Raw genomic sequence first — 18,443 nt, forward strand, 5'->3', positions numbered from 1 at the left:
AAACAAAATCCAGAAAATCACATTGTATGATTTTTAAATAATTAATTTGCATTTTATTGCATGACATAAGTATTTGATCACCTACCAACCAGTAAGAATTCCGGCTCTCACAGACCTGTTCGTTTTTCTTGAAGAAGCCCTCCTGTTCTCCACTCATTACCTGTATTAACTGCACCTGTTTGGACTTGTTACCTGTATAAAAGACACCTGTCCACACACTCAATCAAACAGACTCCAACCTCTCCACAATGGCCAAGACCAGAGAGCTGTGTAAGGACATCAGGGATAAAATTGCAGACCTGCAGAAGGCTGGGATGGGCTACAGGACAATAGGCAATCAGCTTGGTGAGAAGGCAACAACTGTTGGCACAATTATTAGAAAATGGAAGAAGTTCAAGATGACGGTCATTCTCCATCGGTCTGAGGCTCCATGGAAGATCTCACCTCATGGGGCATCAATGATCACGAGGAAGGTGAGGGATCAGCCCAGAACTACACAGCAGGACCTGGTCAATGACCTGAAGAGAGCTGGGACCACAGTCTCAAAGAAAACCATTAGTAGCACACTACGTCGTCATGGATTAAAATCCTGCAGCACACGCAAGGTCCCCCTGCTCAAGCCAGCGCATGTCCAGGCTCATCTGAAGTTTGCCAATGACCATCTGGATGATCCAGAGAAGGAATGGGAGAAGGTCATGTGGTCTGATGAGACAGAAATAGAGCTTTTTGGTCTGAACTCTACTCGCTGTGTTTGGAGGAAGAAGAAGGATGAGTACAACCTCAAGAACACCATCCCAACTGCGAAGCATGGAGGTGGAAACATCATTCTTTGGGGATGGTTTTCTGCAAAGGTGACAGGACGACTGCACCGTATTGAGGGGAGGATGGATGGGGCCATGTATCACGAGATCTTGGCCAACAACCTCCTTCCCTCAGTAAGAGCATTGAAGATGCTAGGGCAACTAAGGACTGGCTCCGTAAGAAGCATCTCAAGGTCCTGGAGTGGCCTAGCCAGTCTTCAGACCTGAACCCAATAAAAAATCTTTGGAGGGAGCTGAAAGTCTGTATTGCCCAGCGACAGCCCTGAAACCTGAAGGATCTGGAGAAGGTCTGTATAGAGGAGTGGGCCAATATCCCTGCTGCAGTGTGTGCAAATCTGGTCAAGAACTACAGGAAACGTATGATCTCTGTAATTGCAAACAAAGGTTTCTTTACCAAATATTAAGTTCTACTTTTCTGATGTATCAAATACTTATGTCATGCAATAAAATGCATATTAATTACTTAAAAATCATACAATGTGATATACTGGATTTTTGTTTCAGATTCTGTCACTTACAGTTGAAGAATACCTATGATAAAAATTACAGACTTCTATATGCTTTGTAAGTGGGAAACACTGCCGATTTTTCAGGTTATCTAATACTTGTTCTCCCCACTGTAGTATATTGGCAATATACCACAAATCACTGAGATACCTTATTGCTAGTGTAAAACGGTATAATTAAAACTATAATTAGAGCAGTAAAAAGTGATATGATGTCATACACGTGGTATACATCATCCTATACCAAGGCTCAAACAATCATCATTCAGGATTCAAACAACCTGGTTTAAAATTATTTGTCTATTTGATCGATGTTAGTGTAATGACATCATGTTAACATTTTATTTATGTCAGTGGTTTCATAATCAGGTTTCACTGGCAGTGTTGATGATATCTCCTTAATTTGCTTGCTTTACAGTGATGTTTTTAGATTATGCATTGCAGTTACTTATAATATAATATAATATAATCAGTACCTTCCCAGTATTTCCAGATATCCATTAAATATTACCTTTGATTACATACAATATGAGTGTAATTGTTTTTCTTTCAAAGCATTGTAAATAAACATGTTAAAAAGCAGATTTTCTGTATTAGAATGGAATTGGTACAGCAACAGAATAGCATAGTGGTGTACCAGTTGACATTGTAGCATATCCTTCTTCAGACTGCTGTATGGGCAGTACAAACCTCCTCAGGAATGTTACATAACACTCTTAGCATTTCTTTTGTTTTTTCTTAAATGTACACTCTTGCCAGAAATATGAGTACCAGACTAGCTGGGTTTTAGTTAATAGTGTATTGGCTGTTGATCTAATACAGTTCACTTTAATGCATTCTCAAAAATTATTTGTTGGGTTGGTATTATGAAAATGTGACATTCTGTAATGGATAACAGTATTTTACTTCTTCCCTCAACAACATCAAAACCCTAGCTACGCTGAATATACAAACAAAGACACAATCATCAAATCAAATATACTCATGTTGTTGTCAACAGCGTCAAAAGCATTTGACAGATTGAGAGACACAGGGACTATTTCCTGTCCATGTCACCTATCAGGTCATAAACTACTTTATTGGCAGTAGAAGTAGTTCTCTTCTGTTTTCTAAAACCAGATTGAAACCATGATAATTTGTAGTTCACACAAAAAACTTGTTCAATTGATCTGATCTAGTGATCAAGGGATTCAAATAGTTTTGCTGACACAGACAGTTAGACATTGACCTGTAGTTATTGAGACTAGGTTCACCTCCTTTTTAAAAAGAGCATGACCATAACATTTCCAAATGCTATGGATTACATTTAGCCCATGAGTAAGAAAGGTGTTAATGGGCTCAGGTACAGTACATGGCTATTTGAAATGAGACATAGACACAGATTATCTGGACCAGCTGCTTTGTTAGGGTCCATGCCTTTTAAGGAGTTATGTATCCCAGATTCATCCCAGGTGAAAAACTAAAACTCTGGTTATTTCTTTACTCTGGCAGAGAAGGTAGAGTGATACACCTGTACCAGTCATCTACAGGATGGTGGGAAAGTATTATTATTAAGCTATTCATCTGATCAGTAAGTGTTTATTTGCTTGTAAAAACACAATATAAGATAATATATAACAAGTAACAAGAATTTCTTGTGATGTCCAATAGGTAACTGTAGCTTGTGATATCACTAAATGAAATATCGTTAAGATTTTTGAAGAAATTGGGTAAGTTAAAATATAGTTGAAGGATTGAAAAGCTCCCAAAGCCGCAGTGATCCTTCTGACCTCTCACTTCCCATCAGTGCTATTAGTTCACAACCACAATTATCACATTCAGCAGACTCACAGTCAAAACTGTTGTCTGTTCATATAAGGTTTTTGTTTTTTAACCACATCTCATGAAATTGTATTTTCACACATTTTTATGTACACCACAACGCAGATGTGTTGTTCTGGACTTGGTACGTCTATCAAGATCATTAGTATGTAGGACCAAACCTGCCAAAATTAGAAATGAATGAATATAACTATCATAATAAATGTATTCATCAATATTATTTCCCTATTTATTTAATTCATTGATGATTCATTTCTGTATTTATTAATTATTGTATTCATTTCCATAATCTTATATTTAGGGATCCAAGCAGTGAAGCTGTGGGAACCCTATTGTAATTGTTAGTCTTTTAATTATTATTATTAAGGGTCCGAGCAGCAAAGCTAGGGTAACCCTATTGTAATAGTTTTTTTATTATAATTATTCTCTTCCGCCGTTTTTGCAAATTTATCAACTTCTAGCAGCAAAAATGTTTTGTAACTTGGCACATCCATAGAGGGCTCTACTAAACTCATAAAAACAAATTTTGGTGCCCATAAGTCACTGGCTCTCATTTATCATTCTTGCGTAGAAACGGGCGTATATGTTGGCGTAAGATTTTGCTTACACTCCTCTCACCGCCTGATTTATGAAGATGTGCGTACCTTTAAAATCCAGGTGTACGCAATACCTGCCCTTGATAAATGCCGCGGCTGAAAACGATCGTCATTAGAATAAGACGCCCCTATATATTCAAGTCTCCGCTTCCCCCACGCCCTCATTTTACGCCATGGACACACGGAAGACGGCAACAAAGAGAAACTTCTCTGATGTGGAGCTTGAGACAATCACCAGGGAGGTTGAAAGAAATAAAATTGCTTTATTTGGCAGTTTAAAAAGTCGAATAAAAGGCGAACACAAAAACAAAATATGGACCCAAATTACGAGTGCTGTTAACAGTGTGGGGGTTGAGAAGCGCACTCCAGCAGAGGTAAGAATGTTTTATTGCTTAATACAAGTTAAGCATGAGTTTTCTTTATTGCTTAATATAGACCGATCAAGTTAAGCATGAGTTTTCTTGTTTATTGTAGGTGAAAAAAAAGTGGTCCGATTCAAAGATCGCCACAAAGAGGCGCGTCTCGGCACTAAAGAGGAGCCAGAGTCAGATTGGGGGAGGCCCACCGGATCCAAGTCTCCAGCTGACACCGAACGAGGAGCATTATAAAATCTGTTATTATAAAGCTGTTTGGATGAGCAAATGACCTATCACAATGCATTTTACAGCACGTGTTTGAAACAATTAGCATTTCATTTCGTATCAGGTCACATGTATTGGGGTGTTCAATAGTGATGATGATGTGATGTGGAGTATCATTCATTCACATTAATAATTGCATGACAATTTGTAATATTCGTCTTATTATTTTATGATTTTTATTATTAATGACGTTTATTGTTATTTAGAAGAAGAATGTCGTTATTTTTTCTATTATTTAAAATGTCATTTTTATTATTTTGTCAGTCTGAATTATATTTTGGTCATTAAAAGCCTTTTATTACTGAACCCAGTCTGTGCGGAACTGCCGGGCCTAACCCTGAAACGTCATGTAAAGCGCACAGGCTCGCATCTGAAGGAATACATATAAATCAAATGCTTTGGGAAAGTCACACAAATTAAACATTGAAGTCTATGTTGCACAAAAATAAACACTGAAGTTTATAATTATTATGTTGTTGTTTTTTGTTGTGTTACTGAGCACCTGTTTGTATGTATAAAATGGTGGTTACACTTAGGACAGGCAGGCACTGGGAAACGTTGTTGGTTTTTTACCAGGGAAAGAGAGGATGCAAACGTTAGTGTATGCTTGCTCCAATGGGAAATAAAGCGCATGAACTATACGCTTGCCTGGACATTGGACTCATTGGCCCTCATTTATCATTCTTGCGTAGAAACGGGCGTATATGTTGGCGTAAGATTTTGCTTACACTCCTCTCATCGCCTGATTTATGAAACTGTGCGTACCTTTAAAATCCAGGTGTACGCAATACCTTCCCTTGATAAATGCCGCGGATGAAAACGATCGTCATTAGAATAAGACGCCCCTATATATTCAAGTCTCCGCTTCCCCCACGCCCTCATTTTACGCCATGGCCACACGGAAGACGGCAAAAAAGATAAACTTCTCTGACGTGGAGATTGAGACGATCACCAGGGAGGTAGAAAGAAATAAAATTGTTTCATTTGGCAGTTTAAAAAGCGGAATAAAAGATGATGTGATGTGGAGTACCATTCATTCACATTAATAACTGCATGACATTTTGTAATATTCGTCTTATTATTTCATGATATTTATCAATGACGTTTATTGTTATTTAGAAGAAGAATGTCGTTATTATTATTATTTCTATTATTGTCTAAAAGAAGAAGAATGTCATTTTTATTATTTTGTCAGTCTGAATTATATGTTGGTAATTCAAAGCCTTTTATTACTGAACCCAGTCCATGCGCAACTGCCGGGCCTAACCCTGAAACGTCATGTAAAGCGCACAGACTCGCATCTGAAGGAATACATATAAGTCAAATGCTTTGGTGAAGTCACACAAATGAAACCTTGAAGTCCATGTTGCACAAAAATAAACACTGAAGTTTGTAATTATGTTGTTGTTTTTTTTACAGTAGGTCATAATATATAACATCTTTTAGTTTGTCAGTGCGTTAGGATTTTCTTTTCTGCGCTGTTAAGATTTCATTTCTCTCCGCCATGTCCATGTGCAATATTTTGTTGTCATCCATCCACCAAAGATCACTCCAAATATAACTATTAATACTGTTTTATTTTCAGTTTACATCTCTGCACTGGCATAACATCAGTGCACGAGGGAACTGCAGCAGGGGCTGAGTATACGGCTACACATTTTTTACTTGAGACAGGTCAAAATAAAAGTCCCGTCTCTTCAAACATGCGCACAATTAACTCTTGCACAATTTTGGGTATAGAACAGTCAGTATCATAATTAAACAACATAATATAACATAAATGATGAGAACATATAACTCAACATGCGCATTTCCGCACTAACTCAAAACGTGCGTACACCACCTCCTGAGCTGGCGTAGGATTTGAGAGTGCCGTACGCCAACGTCCATATTGATAAATCTCAAAGTCACCGTGGTTTTGGGTGTACGCTGGAAATTTGGTGTACGCACTTTTGATAAATGAGGGCCATTGTGCCCTGCGTAAGATATAATCTTTAAGTGCCTCAGTGGACGTTTGATTTTGAGTTTGTATATTTTCTTTTAATTTCTTTTTTGATTTAAGCTGAGGACAAATCGCCACTACATAAGTAAAAAACGTACCTTAACGTGGACATTCATGTCGTTGGACTTCGTGGAAGTTTGGATTAGGCCTACTACATGAAAGAGGATTGTGGTGTACGTTGTTAAATCACGTCGTTGTTTGAAAGACGGGGGACTACGGACATCACAGGAAACCGTTCAACAGTTGGTATGTGAATTTTTTTTACTTTGAAGCTGTATTGGAAGATGGCTTAGCTATTGGAGCGTTGGATTCATTCTTTCACTGCATGAGGTTGAATAATGGAAGTCTTAAGAGTTGTGGCTTTGGAGGATGTGTAACGATTGCGCAATCAACTTCAGGGGCATAAACAAATTGTGTGAAAATTGAGCTGAACTTAAAGGGGTTTGAGTAAAAGGGAAACAATGTCGCAACAATCTTCCACGTCAAGAGTGAAGAGTGACGTTCTGCCTAAGCACTCTGTAAAACGAGGCGTCAAGTTCACTGAAAAAGGCCAGAGAGTGAAGTTCTAAGACAAAATGAGTATTTTCATACAAAAATGACCATGTTCTGTGAATTCACTGCTGAAGTAAAGGGCTGGTTGTCTGAAGCTGCTCACCCATATGTACAATCAGTTGTTATTGATGCAGAACACCCTGATAACCAAAGTGTAACTTCTGATGGGATTAATCCTGAAGACAGCGCATCTAACATCTCATGTGTGAAGGAGAGTAATTCCAGATCACATTCTCAAGTATCAAGAGCTTCATCCACTTCATCTGCAAGGATTAAAGCAGAAGCTGATCAGGCAGCACTTATGGAACACATGACTGCATTAAAAAGGAAACACTTGTTAGAAGCCAAAGAAGAGGAATTAAGGAAGGAAAAGGAACAGTTGGCTCTGGAAGCCGACCTTGCTGCAACCAATGCTAAACTTTGTGTGCTGGTAATTAATTCAAAATGTGGTTCTAAAGGATCTGACGGAATGAATTCCTATTATGAAAGGAACAAGCAAAGGACAGGCCACCTGAATCCGTACGCTGATCATTTCATTCCAGACCACCATGACATAAGGAACATTCACAGTGAATTTCACCCTGAGTCACGGGCTCAGATTATCAGGCCTGAAAGGGTGGAAATGGGACAATCGGACACCAGACTGGCAACAAGTGACACCCAAACACAAAGGACACAAATGGTTCATGATACTCAACCGCAATCCTATCCTAACTCAGCATGCAACAATAATACCCAGAATGATATTGTGAGCATTATGCAACAACAAAATGATATTACCACGCTGTTGGTTCAGCAAAATTTAGCATCTGCTCTGCCAATGAGAAGTATTCCCGTGTTTGACGGTGACCCTCTTCAGTTTCGAGCCTTTATTAGAGCTTTTGAAAACTGTGTAGAAAAGACCAATAACAGGAGTGATTGCTTGAACTTTTTGGAACAGTACACCAGGGGTCAGCCAAGGGAACTGGTGAAAAGTTGTCAGCACTTGCCTCCTCAGCAGGGATACCAAAGAGCTAAATCCCTTCTTGCAGAACATTTCGGCAACGAGCACAAAATTGCCTCTGCTTATATGGACAAAATTCTTACAAGGCCTCTCATTAAGCCAGAGGATGTAAAAGCATTACAAGCATTCTCTCTGTTTCTTCGAGGTTGTTCCAATATAACACAGCAAGTCATATATTTGAAGGAGTTGGACATGCCATCCAACCTCAGAAGCATTGTGATGAAATTGCCTTATAAGCTAAGGGAAAAGTGGCGAAATGTTGCATGTGATCTGCAGGAGCAAAGTGGACACAGGGCTGTATTTACTGACCTTGTGACTTTTGTTGGAAAAACAAGTGAAAATTGTCTCCGACCCCCTGTTTGGTAATGTACAGGATTGTCAATCTACCAGCTATACTAAAGCCTCCATCGCTGGTCATGCAAAGCAGAGAAGAACTGGGAGTGCTTTTGCAACCAGTGTTAGTTCAGTAAAAGAAGGAGATAAGGTCTACATTGATGATAAGATCAAGTCCTCCTCTGCCCAAGGTAATCTTAAAGGCTGTTTATTCTGTCAACAGAACAATCACACTCTGGATAAATGCTCACGGTTTAAGTTAAAGATGCACCGGGACAAGATAAGTTTCATAAAGGAAAATGGAATTTGTTTTGGTTGCTTAAAAAGTGGTCACACAAGCAAAGACTGTAGGAGTCGTTTGGATTGTAGTGTGTGTCACTTGAAGCATCCATCAGTCCTTCACATTGAGGGAAAGGGTACATCATTCAAAGAGGCACAGGAGTCTGTGAGCCTTCCACGAAGTGTGTCAACTGGACAACAGACGTGTGGTCATATAGGGGCCGGCGAAGAGGATGATGCTGTCTTCTCAATTGTTGCCGTTCAGGTTAAAAGCCAGATGAGTAATACAGTTGTGCAGACTTACGCATTTCTGGATCCTGGGAGTTCAGGTACTTTCTGCACTGTTGATTTGGCAAGAAGACTAGGTCTAAGAGGAAAGCCAGCGAACATTTTATTAAGGGCAATGGGTCAAAAGAAAATTGTGAGTACTAATGTTTTGTCTGGTTTAGAAGTATCTGGCATGGATACTAATGATTTTATTCAGTTGCCTAAGGTTCTAACTCAAAAGATGATGCCAGTGTCTAAGTTGAACATTCCACGACAAGGGGATGTGGCTAAATGGTCTTACTTGCGAAACATAAACCTTCATGACTTGGATTCAAGTGTTGATTTGCTCATTGGAACTGATGCATCAAAAGTGATGGAACCCTGGGAGGTGATTAACAGTCAAGGTGAAGGACCATATGCAGTTCGAACAAGAGTTGGCTGGGTAATTAATGGACCACTTCGAGGCGAAGGCAGCAATAGAGTAAGGAGTGGGTGCTCTGTTGTTACAACCAATCGCATTTCGGTGGAGTATCTGGAGGAAATGCTCATTAAACAATATAACCATGACTTTAATGAAATAACATCTGAGGAACAATTGGAGATGTCAATAGAGGACGTTAAATTCATGAAGATTGTGAGTAGTACAATAGAACTGAAAAATGGACATTATTGCATTGTCTTACCTTTTAGAGAAAAAGATCCTGTCTTACCAAATAATCGCTGTGTTGCTGAACAACGCCTCCAAGGTTTGAAGAGAAAGTTTGAGAGGAAGGATAAGTTTAAGGAGGAGTACACCTCATTTATCGGTGATATGTTGGTTCAGGGTTATGCTGAAGTGGTACCAGTGGACCAACTGGAACAAGGGGATGGAAAGGTCTGGTACATCCCCCATCACGGAGTACATCACCCCAGTAAGGGCAAGCTGAGGGTTGTGTTTGACTGTGGAGCTACATACAAAGGAACATCACTAAACTGTCAGCTCTTGCAGGGTCCAGATCTCACTAACTCCCTTATTGGGGTCCTCATTCGGTTTAGGAAAGAGCCTGTTGCTGTCATGTCTGACATCCATACCATGTTTTATCAAGTACAGGTGCCTGACAAACACATGAACTTTCTTCGCTTTCTTTGGTGGCCTAATGGCAATACTGATAAAGAAACAGTGGAATATCGAATGAAGGTACACTTGTTTGGAGCTGTATCTTCTCCAAGTTGCGCAAATTATGCCTTGAGAAGAACTGCAGAGGACAATGCGTTGGATTTTCCAGATGAAGTAATCAGTACAGTTCGTCATAACTTTTATGTGGACGACTGCCTGAAGTCCATACCCTCAGAAAGAGATGCAATTAAAATTGCAAAGGACTTGACTGCGCTCTGTGATAAAGGTGGATTTAGTCTCAGAAAATGGGTGACTAATAGCCTCAGTGGCCGTTTGATTTTGAGTTTGTATATTTTCTTTTAATTTCTTTTTTGATTTAAGCTGAGGACAAATCGCCACTACATATATTTATTTCTGAATTATTTTATTTCTGTATCTCCTTGCCCTTAAACTAATGGGGGCTGACAGTTGGACTAACATTTTGGACATTTCTGACTGTATCTTGAAGCTCTTGTCATTAGGGTCAGGTGGGGCACAGTCCCACCTGTTGTCAACATGTTATTTTATTTCTGGAAGATTACTTCCTATAATTTATTATCTATAAATATATAGCATCTTCCTAAATTGCATATCATTTGTGTAAGGAGTTTATTTAATGTTCATTGGTCCCTGCTTTGCTGCTTCAGACTGCGTTCTGCCAATTCCAGTTCACAGTTGTAGGCCATAGGCTAAGAGTGAATGTGGGGCTAGTCCCTCTCTCAAAATGCAATGTAGATCACACGAATATGATGCCTAGTGGGGCTGGCAGCCGGTAGCCCCACTACAGTGTCGTTTTGTATTTCAGACCTTATTGCCTGTCTCTCTGGCGCCAACATTAGTCGGCAAGAAGAGCGAGGAGGGTAGATTGTTATAGCTAGCTTGTTAGCTTCACAAACGCCAGATAACTTGAAAAAATGAATAAAGTGGATTTCATACTCGAGCACCAGTTTGAAACCTATCATTTGGAGGGGAAACTTAAAGTAAAGCGACTTTTTTGTCATCACTCAAACTGCTTGTAAAAGTAACCACGGGTTTAATGTGGAGTGGTTTTTGAAGAAAAAGTGTCTAACGGTTAGCATATAAAAGAAGGCACTCTTCTGTTTTCCATGTCTGCTATTTGGTGTAGATGGTACTTGGTCGAGGACCGGTTAGATTTGAAACATCTTTCTGAGAGGATTGCAAAACATGAGAGCAGCGGGAGTCGTCTGGACAATGCTGTGAAATTGGGCTTACTTGCAAGGGTAAATGTTGCAGCCCAAGTTGACAGTGCATGAGCAGCATAACAAACAGGTGGAGGAAAACTGGTACGTTCTCAGTCGGATCATAACATGTATTAAACTGTGTGGAAAATGTGAAAACGCACTTTGGGGGCACGACGAGTCGTTGGACTCCCTGAATCCTGGAATATTCAGAGGCATTTTTGAGACAATAGAGACATGTATTAAACTGTGTGGAAAATGTGAAAACGCACTTTGGGGGCACGACGAGTCGTTGGACTCCCTGAATCCTGGAATATTCAGAGGCATTTTTGAGACAATAGAGACACTATGATGCTCTGCCCATCTTCAAAGGGACATCTGGCACTGTACAAAATGAACTGTTAGACTGTATGTATGAAGTGTACAGGGAGGAGATAGCCAAGCAAGTGGACGAGACATCATTTGTTGCTATTCAGGCAGATGAGACAACTGATGTCTCCTGTAAATCACAAATGGTGGTTGTGTTGCAATACGTTGCCTGACAATACAGTGACAGAGACGTTTTTGGAGTTTGTGGAAGTCAAAGATAAAACTGGACTCGGCCTCTCTAATAGCATTAAGGCTGTGCTGGAACCACTGAAGCTGGGAGAAAAGCTGATCGCTCAGACTTATGATGGTGCGACTGTAATGAGTTGAAACGTCTGAGGGGTACAGACGCTAATGAAAGAGACCTACCCACATGCCCAGTTTGTTCACTGCTATGCTCACCAGCTGAACCTGACCTTGCAGCAACTTTGTTCAGCAAGGATGAGCACCCTGACGGTGTTTGCAGATTTAACTGCTTTTGCCACCTTTTTCTCTGCCGCTCCAAAACGTGTTGCGAAACTTGTTGAGGCAACACAGAGACGCATTCCAAATCCACCCGCTGTACGGTGGAACTTTAAAAGTAGAACTGTCAATGCAGTTTGGGAAAACCCCTCTGCAATGCTCCTGTGTATGGAGGACATACGCACACAACCAGGATGGGATGAGACCACCATAAGTGAGGCATATGGCCTGCCAAAAATACTCCGGAACCGAACCTTTCTGCAGCTGCTGGAATTTTTTTTCTACCTTATGCCAGAAGTTGATGTTTTATACAACACTCTGCAAAAACAGAGCATTGATGCATCTGGGATTAGCAGTGCACTCACCCGTTTCAAGGAAAATGTCCAGAATATGCGGAAGCAAACTGATGAATGGGCTGCCACCGTTCACAATGGAACAGACGAGCCAGGCCGATGAGTAACCAACACAGCGCCGTTGATAAAGGAGGCATGCGACATATCTCCCAGGTAAAACAGATGTTTTCACAAAGTGACCACCTGATCGCTGCCAAGCTGGTTGACAGCTCTTCCCACAATTTGTTCTGTCATTCCCTACATCTGAGCTTGACTGTGCAGTGAAACTATGGCCTCTAGGAAACGAGGAAAGTTGAACTCTGAGTAGACCTGTGACGACTGCGCCCTCTGCTGCCTCTTCTCCCCCTGCAGCAGGCAGGCTCCAGCGGTCGACGTCACCGGTCTTCTGACACCACCGCCCATCTCATTCATGCATTTCACCTGTTGTCTTGTTTGGCGCACCTGGTCCTCATTCTAATCATTTCACCCAGTATATATGTTCCCTCTGCTTCCCTTGTCTTTGTGTGTTATTGTCTCGCCTACCCAGAGCATTATCAGGCTACGCCACTATTAAAACACAGTTCAACACTATGACTTTGGATTCCTGCTCCTCATTCCTCCTCGAGCCTGACAAGTCCACTCTGTACCGCCACACTGAGCTTCACACTGGTAAGACGGCCCTGTCTCTGTTAAGATCCATCCATGAGAACAACCTAGAGGAGGCTTTTGCTGAGACTGTCACTCTGCTGAAAATGATCATAACAACACATCCAAGTCAGAGAGGAACTTTTCCACCTTGAAGAGGGTAAAACCTTCAATTGCAATACCATGGGACAGCCGCGACTCAACACATTTGCCATGTTGTCCATCGAAAGCCAGCTGATTCAGCAGCTACATGACTTCATTCATCAAAAAGTTTGCCCAGAGGAAGAATTTCCATGCCACCCTTCTCTTCAAGTGAGCCCTCAGCCTTTGTGAGTGAAAGCATATTTTATCATCCTGCCTTTGTGGTGCTGGTCCATGCATTAGTCACATTTTTGTGCTGAATCGATTGTTATAGATGGTGACAACTGTTAGTGTGTCCATGCTCATTGCTGTTTGCGTATGGCCCATTGGTTCTGAGCTTGGTTGCATTCCTAATTTAGGTTTGTAAATGTGTGTGTGTTTGTGTGAAGGAGAGCAATTACACAAGGTCTCTCTCCAGTATGTGTACTACAACACCTGGTAGAAGCAAGCCGCTCTGTCGTTAAAAGTGTTTATCCACGCTGTTTGTTGAGGTGTTAAATAAACACAAATGTAGCGAGTGGAAGTTTTGTAGCTTTACTGGTATGTATCCTATATTTTTAAATGCTTTGTGCCCCACCAATATAAAAATGCCACTGGATAGGAAACATGATTTTGTAATCAAAATATTGTGCAAAAAGATTGTCTATAAAATAATTGCGATCATCCTCAAATTATTTCGATCAGGCAATTGCGTGATAATTGCGACAGCCCTGGTGTAGCGTATATACACTCACCTAAAGGATTATTAGGAACACCATACTAATACTGTGTTTGACCCCCTTTTGCCTTCAGAACTGCCTTAATTCTACGTGGCATTGATTCAACAAGGTGCTGAAAGCATTCTTTAGAAATGTTGGCCCATATTGATAGGATAGCATCTTGCAGTTGATGGAGATTTGTGGGATGCACATCCAGGGCACGAAGCTCCCGTTCCACCACATCCCAAAGATGCTCTATTGGGTTGAGATCTGGTGACTGTGGGGGCCATTTCAGTACATTGAACTCATTGTCATGTTCAAGAAACCAATTTGAAATGATTCGAGCTTTGTGACATGGTGCATTATCCTGCTGGAAGTAGCCATCAGAGGATGGGTACATGGTGGTCATAAAGGGATGGACATGGTCAGAAACAATGCTCAGGTAGGCCGTGGCATTTAAAGATGCCCAATTGGCACTAAGGGGCCTAAAGTGTGCCAAGAAAACATCCCCCACACCATTACACCACCACCAGCAGCCTGCACAGTGGTAACAAGGCTTGATGGATCCATGTTCTAATTCTGTTTACGCCAAATTCTGACTCTGTCTCAACAGAAATCGAGACTCATCAGACCAGGCAACATTCTTCCAGTCTTCAACTGTCCAATTTTGGTGAGCTCGTGCAAATTGTAGCCTCTTTTTCCTATTTGTAGTGGAGATGAGTGGTACCCGGTGGGGTCTTCTGCTGTTGTAGCCCATCCGCCTCAAGGTTGTGCGTGTTGTGGCTTCACAAATGCTTTGCTGCGTACCTTGGTTGTAACGAGTGGTTATTTCAGTCAAAGTTGCTCTTCTATCAGCTTGAATCAGTCGGCCCATTCTCCTCAGACCTCTAGCATCAACAAGGCATTTTCGCCCACAGGACTGCCGCATACTGGATGTTTTTCCCTTTTCACACCATTCTTTGTAAACCCTAGAAATGGTTGTGTGTGAAAATCCCAGTAACTGAGCAGATAGTGAAATACTCAGACCGGCCCTTCTGGCACCAATAACCATGTCACGCTCAAAATTGCTTCAATCACCTTTCTTTCCCATTCTGACATTCAGTTTGGAGTTCAGGAGATTGTCTTGACCAGGACCACACCCCTAAATGCATTGAAGCATCTGCCATGTGATTGGTTGATTAGATAATTGCATTAATGAGAAATTGAACAGGTGTTCCTAATAATCCTTTAGGTGAGTGTATATACAGCTCTGGAAAAATTAAGAAACCACTGCAAAATTATCACTTTCTTTTGGTTTTACTATTCATAGGTATATTTTTGTGAGTAAAATGAATAGTTTTATTTTATTCTAAAACTGCTGACCACATTACTCCCAAATTCCAAATAAAAATATTGTCATGTAGAGGTTTCATTTGTAGAAAACTGGTCAAAATAACCACAAAAAGATGCATTGTTTTCAGACCTCAAATAATGAAAAGAAAACATTCATATTCATTTTTCAACAACAAAATCTTAAGGTTTTAACTGAGGAAGAGTTCAGAAAAAAATATTTAGATTTTTATTCACAGATTTCAAGCGTCTTGGCGTGCTATCCACCAGTCTGTCACATTGCTGTTGGGTGAAATTCAAGTAGCTCGGCTTTGTTTGATGGCTTGTGAACATTCACCTTTATATACCTTTATACTCTTCCTTTTTAAAATAGATTTGGTCCGGCAGCGGTTCTTTATGGCCGGAATTCTCTAATTTTAACCCATATTGGCAGTCAAAAAAGTATAGTGTATGGTGATGATAGGCCTAATAGGCTAACCGCATTTGGTTTAACCGACTTTTGAAAGCGATTTCAAATGTTTTTTTAAGTAGGCTAGTCTATACTTCCGTGGCTTAATTATGTTAGATTACATTTAGCCTGACGTTTAAACTCATATTTAAATTATTTAGTTTGATGTAGAAAGTAATAGCATAATTAGTGTAAAATCTCTGCCTTCCAATATTGTAGTTGTCAATGTCATCTCAGCCTAAGACAAGCTAAGCCTAATGAAACTGTATTATGTTTGCAAGGGCAAACCGATAGCTCACTATTGAAAGGTTAGCACCCGCACTTCGCACTGAGATTTTTAACTGGATGATCATGTAAAGAAAAAGGTGAAGGCGTTCCTCTATAAACTGAAACGGTAATATTTTTTATTAAAAACTTAACTGGATTAAATCTAATATTCGAAATAAATGCAGATTGCGTCTTATACTGGGACTGATGCATAGATATATAGTATTTATAATTAAATAACAACAATCCCAGATAGCAATGAGCACTGGTAAAAGTAGCCTATTACTTTGACCAGTGCAAATGTATGCCAGTTAGCCTATAGAAAAACTGAGAGGGGTTTTTGGAAAGTCAATATAGGCTAGAAAAACGGTGCGTCTTTGCGAGTCTTGTAGATGTCACCCAGAAGGAGCTCAGAGTAGAGCCGCTGCTCCTCCACATCGAGAGGGGTCAGCTGAGATGGCTTGGGCATCTGTTTCGGATGCCTCCAGAACGCCTTCCCGGGAAGGTGTTCCGGTCCCGTCCCACCGGGAGGAGACCCCGGGGAAGACCTAGGACACGCTGGAGGGACTATGTCTCCCGGCTGGCCTGGGAACGCCTCTGTGTCCCCCCGTAAGAGCTGGAGGAAGTGTCTGGGGAGAGTGAAGTCTGGGCATCTCTGCTTAGACTGCTGCCCCCGCGACCGGCCCTGGATAAGCGGAAGATGGATGGATGGACGTTTGTATGTACACCACAACGCTCTGTTAGTCTGGACTTGATACATCTATCAAGGTCATTAGTGCATGAAAAACCTCTCCTATTAACTCAAATGACCTTTAAAGAAGTGAAAGTCAGACTTCACTTTTCAATATTAGAATCTCTCCCCAACAACTGCAGTGCTGATGAAGGCTGGACAGATTTTCCTTGTTTCATTGTGTTACTGTGACTCCTGATGCAGTTTAGCAGTATGAGATCTGATGGAGGTCAAAAGTTGAAGGAGTGTTCTCCTCCGATGCTTTATTTCTACTAACTTCCTGGTTGAGCGAGCAGTTTAAGATCCGCTATAAGGTACCTGGGTATGTTCTGGAGGATACCCGTATGCCACAATCGTCAACGCTCCTCATATGTTTGGGAGCTGCAGTCAGAGAACTGTTCTGGACTTGGTATTCTATCTAGGTCATTAGTGCATGAAAAAACACTCCTATTTACTCAAATGACCCTTAAAGAAGTGAAATTCAGACTTCTCATTTCAATAGTAGAATTTCTCCCCCACAATTGCCGTGCTGATGAATCACTGGCCTAGGTCCATGCCCAGGTTATGCCACCCGACTTTGGACAGGAGTCCCACAAGGGCAGTATAATTTGACCCAACTCCAGGTAGGGATGGCTGGCCAGGCTTTCCTTGTTTCATTGTGCTACTGCGACTCCTGCTGTTGAAGGAGATTGAAAGATCCTGAGTAGTAAATGTAGGGTATATTGTGTCACCAGTTTATTGTAATGTTTTTATTTTTCATTTTTCCCCTTTGAAGATTTCAGTTTGTTATAAAATTGAATTGTTCACATTATAGGTCACATTAAAAGTTCTTACATGATCTTTTACATCACAAGAACCTGGCATTTTAACAGGGGTGTGTAGGCTTTTTATATCCACTGTACTCAAATCACTGTTTTTAAGGTTATTTCTTGGCTATCAAGTGTCACATTTCCACAACACTTACCTTTACTGAATGTTTACCAAAAAGCTGTTCAGATGAATACACCAAAACTGACTTTTGAATCTTAAAAATGTGGACAATTCATTCATTGTATTCCTTTGTAATTAGACTGATCAGAAATCTTATGATGCGTAATAGGAAATCTACATGTCCGTCAAAATGATATGTTCTCCAGTCCTCCATGTTCTTCATATGTTCTCCAGAGACTTTCTTTTTCCTGATAATACTGTGCAAGGCCTGAATAGTTTCAGTTAGTGTATGTCTTACTGGAAAACATGAAAAAGTACACAAACATACTGTGAGGGAAGATGGTAGGAGTATAACAATGGAATGTTGTACAGCAAATAAACTGGAATGATGTATGTCCGGTGACTTTGTAATTTATGATTGAATTGTTGTGTCCATGTTTGATGTTTTACAACGACTGATAAGCAACCCGGACGAGTGTTATAACACGTGCAATATGTTTGATGTTTTACAACGACTGATAAGCAACCCGGACGAGTGTTATAACACGTGCAATATGTTTGATGTTTAACAATGGTGTCTTAGGGTTCCAGAATGTTAAATTCCAAGGCAATATATGTGTTATATCAGCGGCAAGATGTTTGGTGTGTAACAAATGGGGCGCCAGGGTTCAGCAATGCTGTAACCCCCGGGTATTTAATGTTCCGGTAATTGCTATAAGTCTAACTACCAAGGAATACGAATAATTAATTGTCCACTTTTTTTAAGATTCACAAGTCAGTTTTGGTGCATTCATTTGAAAAACAGCTTTTTGGTAAACATTCAGTAAAGGTAAGTGTTACGGAAATGTGAAATAGCCAAATAACCTTAAAAACTGTGATTTTAGTATATTATTACATTACCAGTACAAGTTATAACATATAAAAAAAAATATTTACCCAG

General features: G+C 40.5%; 1 protein-coding gene across 4 annotated transcripts in view; it reads left to right on the top strand.

Moving 5' to 3' along the window:
- LOC105009149 overlaps window positions 1–18,443 on the top strand; it is a 79,429-nt gene that overhangs the window by 33,685 nt on the left and 27,301 nt on the right. For 2 of the 4 annotated variants that reach the window (XM_029125054.2, XM_029125057.2), the window contains exon 1: window positions 6,304–6,633. The exons of 1 other annotated variant lie outside the window; for it this stretch is intronic. The gene's annotated coding sequence lies outside the window, so the exon portion shown is untranslated. Of the gene's footprint in view, window positions 1–6,303; window positions 6,634–18,443 lie in introns of those variants that run through there. One more of the 4 variants, XM_029125056.2, reaches the window with a different exon arrangement.

This window comes from Esox lucius, chromosome 14 (genome assembly GCF_011004845.1).
Source record: "Esox lucius isolate fEsoLuc1 chromosome 14, fEsoLuc1.pri, whole genome shotgun sequence".
Classification (NCBI taxonomy): Eukaryota; Metazoa; Chordata; class Actinopteri; order Esociformes; family Esocidae; genus Esox; species Esox lucius.